Source organism: Camellia sinensis, chromosome 9, assembly GCF_055761805.1.
Source record: "Camellia sinensis isolate YWXY chromosome 9, ASM5576180v1, whole genome shotgun sequence".
Classification (NCBI taxonomy): domain Eukaryota; kingdom Viridiplantae; phylum Streptophyta; class Magnoliopsida; order Ericales; family Theaceae; genus Camellia; species Camellia sinensis.
This window is the reverse complement of record NC_138969.1, coordinates 124972867-124978803: the sequence shown is the minus strand read 5'-3', so window position 1 is coordinate 124978803 and position 5937 is coordinate 124972867. Positions and strand designations below refer to the sequence as shown.

Here is a 5937-nt window from a genome sequence, read left to right as displayed (position 1 = left end):
GTGTTTCAAGTGTCTAACCCTTGCAACAAGAGAGAGCCCCTCTCTTTATAGAACTTCTTGTCTTGTAAAGCTTACAAAACAAGCTTCATAAGAGAGAGATCCCTCCATACACGTGTATGGAGGGGAGCAAAAAGCAAGACAGCTGTCTTAAAATATCTGCAAAAGCAGATGCACAGTAGTCGGCCTGCCAAAAATGCCATTTTGGCAAAAAAGAGTGCCGACCGGCACTAAATAGTGCTGACCGGCAACAAATAGTGCCGGCCAGCAATATACATTGTCGGTGGCAGCAAAAACCAGCCGGTGGCCTCTAGCCACTGCCGGTGGTGTGTGGGGATGCCTCACAAGGCATTCCCTGCCCTTCCAAGGCAAAACACAAGTGTTTAGTGCAAAACCAGACACTAAACGGTCGAGTTCGGAGATCCTGAGGCAAGGCGCGTAGCCGAGACCTCCGGGAACTCCAAACGAATACAAACATGGATGATCACCGAGTGTTCAAACGGTGACGTCCAAGTCTTGAGGACGGTCAAAAATGGGGCGTCTACACCTGCTCTGCATTCTAGGACCCATATCACACTACCAAAACTTGTAGCCGTCACTCCTACCATCTACTGGATCAGTTCTCTGTGCTTTGGTACGTTTGTTGACAGAGAAAATAATTTTTAATGCCAACAGTCATGTATTCATTTAACTCCTTACTATTGATTGGACACAACGCCAATGTAAAATTCCAAGAACGCATAGGATAATTACTCATGTATGTACATTGACAGGTAGGGATCTAATTGTTGGAAACCACCAATCACTGATGGGGGCCTGAAACTCCCGATAGATTGCCTCCACCAACTGGATGCACCCACCAACCTTACAAGCCAACACATTTCTGTCCAGATTTTTGCCATTTGGATCACCAAACGTCGTTTCAAATCAGTTTGGTTTTTTGAAAAATATTTAAAATTAATTTGGTAAATCCAAATACCAATTTTTTTTATCAATTATTTTTACTCAAAAATTAAAAAATGATCATGATGAGCATTTTAAAAATTAAAAAAAAAATTAAAAAAAATAAAAACGAAACTAACCGGAATAATGGCGGCCCAGCATGAAAATAAGATGACACAAATCATTAGAGTAAATCCAAACAATCAAAATTTGTATATTTTAACAAGAGGTCACAGAAACTCTCTCCTAATATATTAAATAAAAGGTCCAGCTTGTCTCATATTTGAGACTAAGATTGGATCGTTCAGTCCAGCTCATGAGTTTATTTTTGGGAACTACTTCAATAATCCGAATCGTTTAATGTGTAAAAATCTTCAAATACTATATCTCTATAAAAAATCACGTTAATCGGATATCGATAGCTATTTGATTAGATCAGATTTGTATAAAAAAAATAGACAGTGAAAAAATAAACGGTTGACAAAAAACTGATCTAATCAAATAGCTATCGATATCCGATGAACGTAATTTTTTACAGAGATATAGTACTTGACGAGTTCTACACATTAAACGATTCGGATTATCGAAATGAGTCCCAAAAATAGACCCATGAGCTGGACTGAATGATCCAATCTTAGTCTCAAATATGAGAGAAGCTGGACCTAAATAAAAAAAATAAAATAAGAAGAAGAATATGTTCCTCATGTCCTAGAAAATGTCCTAACACGGTTAAAACTTACATTTCCAAAGTTCAAAAAAGGGTCTTGGCTGAATATAGACCGAGGTTATTACAAGCCATGAAATTCAAAAACACCAAAATTTGATACCCTCCAAATCTAATCATTCTACCCACGTTCACTCTATGATTGCATACAGCCAGCCATACACGTCTTTATCATTTGTCTTCTCCTCCTTTATGCCTCAAAACTTTCTAAAGGTTAACACAACATTGTTGTAATTAAAAAAATAAAAACTCAAATAAAAAATTTTAAAAAAAATTATTTAAAAAGGTGTTCATAGTTTAAATTTATTGTGTTTTCCGTGTCATATGAATTGTACCCAAAATGATTTTAACGTAGACATTTAAAATTTTAATTTTTTTTTTTAAGAATAAATTTCTTTTGATGATTTAACTGGAGTTGTGTTGTCCTCCTGGCTTAATATGACTATTTTTGTAATACAAATATAATTTATTTTTTTTAACTGAATAATACAAATGTAATTCGATCATGCTATTATTAATATTCAATCAATTTAATTTTTACATGAATAATCTACTAAGCAAGCTCCATAACATAAATGATTTAGATTATCGAAGTGGGCCTGCCAAGTCATCTCCTTCTTCTTAATATTTTTTGAAAAACAGTATCCAGTGGTATTTTCAGAAACTCATTACAAATTTATGAAAATTTTTATAATTTTAATTATTAAATTTATAAAATTTATCACTTATTTGTAATTATTTTTCAAAACTCACATTGAATTAAAATTTCAGCTAATTTTTTTATGCAGCAAGTTTGGGAATCCAAAATTTGGATCCATAAGTATAGTCCGGTGGAAATTGAATGAGTGCATTATAAAATTTATTTGTAAAATGAATTTGAACTATATATTCTGATTTCTAAATAAATTTTCTAAATATGTAATATTATTTACCTTTTATAATCATACTAGCAGGTAGCACACGCGTTGCTTGTACAATTTAGATAACTAATAATAAAAACAAATAATAAAGAATTTAGCATCCTTAAGTGTTAAGTATGCTTTTAATGAAACTCAAAGTTTTAGGTTCAAAAACTTGTTTACGCTGTGTATAATAATTTTTTTATTTTAGCATATATAAAATTGCCACGTGATATGAAAAGAAAAAAATTTCACTAAACCCATTTATACCTTCACTTAATAATGTTATAAATAATATATATATACATATATATATATATATATATATGAAAGATTCAAATGTAATGCTGTCTCCTCACTCTCACCAATCCCAAGCGTCTTGCTATACACTTTTTTTGACAGGTTTTCTTGAACTTTTCTTTTTTCCTCTGTTGTAAATGCAGTCCATCTCTGAAATCTCATCTTCTTCACCATCACAGACTGAAGCCTCTCCCTCACCTCTAAGAATCCAAGTGGTTCCCAAGCCTGTCTCGGACCGACTTCTTGTGAAATTCTCAGATGTATCAGAGTTTGATTTTGATTATTCACAGAGTAGATTGTGGTCTCCTCCACTCAGAAGAAGTGTTTTCTTGAGCTCACCGTCTGGGCATATTATATTCACTGAACATGAAATGCTTGCCAAGCTTAATGCTTTGGAGGATCGCCGGAGAAGAAGATACAGACTCTGCTTTGACGTGTAAAAACTACACGCTTATATTTTTGTTTCATGAAAATCTCTTAAATAGTGTTTGGTTCGTTATAATAATCAAACTATCCATTCTCCTGAATTGGTGAATGGTGATTCCATTTTCAGTATAAATTGCTTTCTTTGGCATCCAACCAAACACGAGAATGGATATAGAATGACGATTGAATTCAATCTCATTTCAGTGAACCAAACATTACATTAGCATTAGAGATGCAAAAAGATAAGTGTTTACATGTGTTTAATTTGAGGATGGTTTGAAACTTTGACATGTTTATATATATACAACTATTGTGCAGGCATTTTGGTGCTCTCCAAGAGGATGTTGATGCCAGGATTGTCTATATCATGAACGGTTATTTTTGGTCAGATTGAAAGCAATACCGAAATGACCCAAATTTTGTTATCCTTTTCTTCACTCGGTTGAATTTTAATTGTCCATGTTTGTAAGCAATATATAGAGAATACATGTATGTATATGATTGTCCATTTGTGCCTCTCCTTAGCTTTCTCTTTTCCCCTTTTCTTTTGGCTTGCATATATATATATATATATATTTTCAACGGGTATGAAGGAAAAAATGAGAAGGCCGATGGGGAAAGTTGTGTAATGCAATGGTGAGACTCGAAGTTGGACATGAAGTTGGCAAAATGAGGGTTTCATCAAACAAACCAACCACTTGGTTTCAGGCTTGTAAGATTGGATTCAGCACATTTCAAGCTAAATTACTAAAAATAGAGATGTAGGCTACAGTTTCCATACCCCTAGTTAGACTTGTTTTCAGTGTTTTATTTATCAACAATGACAGAGACCATTAATTTTGGAGCTCTAAAAAGACCACTAATGACATGACACTCAATAAAAAAAGAAAAAAAATACAACACCAAGGCCAAAACATCAAATCATTCCTGGTGGGGCCCACTGCCACATTATTAGTGATAGCACTAATTAGTGCTCTCACTCATTTTCCTTTATTTATTTATATATTTATTTATTTATCTGGCTTTAGTTTTAAAAATGTTTGCTTCAAATATTGTACTTAGCCAATAAGAGTGTTTGATATTTGCTTTTCCATTTTTAAATAATTTCAAAAAAATAATTTCTTTGAAGTTGGATTTGGAATTTTTTTAAAGTTAATTTAAGTTCCAACAAATGACCATTTGGAAATCTGAACTATGTACGCAATGGACAAGTGGTCATGTTACACCGTTTGTGCTGTTCCAATTCAAAATATTTTGGGGGATTTGTTAGCATTTAGGGTTTAGAACTATCATAATTTTCATATATAATCTTATAATCATACATAGTGTACCCAAATTTGCTCTGCGAAATCCTTTAGAGATCTAGACATTGATTTTCATTTTTTTTTTTTAAATTTTCTATTTATTATTATTAATTAATTAATTTTTTTATTTATTTATGTTTTTTTGATTGAGAAGAGTGGATTACATAATAACAACAAACAAGATGCAAACAAATAAAAAAAAACAACAAAGCCCAAACGTTCAAGTTGGTGGAAAAAGATTTCTTTCGCCTGATCCTCACAATGTTTCATTCAGCATTTGTTCAAGACGTGAGAATTTGAATATTCTTTTATGGGTAGGAAGAGGCAATTTTCTTATACAATTATAACTTGTTCATCAAAATAGGAGATTTGAAAATAATTCTTCTTATTGACCATTCACGTAATAACTTTTTTTTTTTTTTTTTTTAGTTAAGTCCTTCTTAACTTTTTTCTGTTTTAAAAATCGAGAGGCTAAGGGATTGGTTGTATGGATGCGAGTAGCAGTAGTAGCGTATTTTTATACTTTTCGAATCTCTCTCGATGCATGTCATCTTCCTGTACCTTTAATTTCATGCTGTTAAATGAAATATTTCTTTGCTGATCAAAAAAAAATATATATGAAAAGATAACATTATTAAAGCTATAATTATATACGTATCATAGGATAGTTTTACAATAATTTCAACCATACTCTTTACTTTTCACTAGATAAAAAATTAAAAAGATATATTTTTTATTTTGCCTAATTCATTTTTTGTTTATATATTCCAACACTATTCATTACTTTATTTATCTATACACAAATTGTCTAAAGAGTTTCTCAAGACTCTTCAAATGTAGTTAGCCTTAAAGAATTTTGTTAAACTAACTAGGGCAAATTACACCGAAGATCCTTATATTTTCTCGTGTTATTTTGGTCCTTACAGTTTCAATTGACTTAATTTTAACCATTAATTTTAAATTTGGGCGGATAACACTAGCGGTTCCTATAGTTTGGGCATGATGTCACTTTGGTTATTGACTTTTCAATTGTGACACATTTGATCTTGATTTTTGAATCTTGTTTCAAATAAGGATAATTGAAGATACCATTACTCAATTTCAAAGGCAAGATCGTCAATTTGATAAAATATAAACTAATTTGATAAAAATAAATGTCAAAAAAATATTTTTAAATTTTAAAAAATTACTTCTATCCACTAAAAATAAAATTATGTAAAATTGATATATCTTTAGAAATTTATTTATTTATTTATTTTACCAAAATTAATTATTGTTATGTGTTTGGATGATGATCATGTAATTGGTGGTTGTTTTTATTTTCATTATATTAGTTTCTATTTTT

The 5937-nt window shown here is 31.4% G+C and overlaps 1 long non-coding RNA gene across 1 annotated transcript; it reads left to right on the top strand.

Annotated features, from left to right (window-relative positions):
• The first annotated feature begins 2907 nt into the window (after positions 1-2907).
• LOC114258623 (uncharacterized) lies at positions 2908-3799 on the top strand. The gene is made up of 2 exons (XR_014341193.1): positions 2908-3296; positions 3607-3799. It is a non-coding gene; the product is annotated as an uncharacterized LOC114258623 (long non-coding RNA).
• Positions 3800-5937: the final 2138 nt, after the last annotated feature.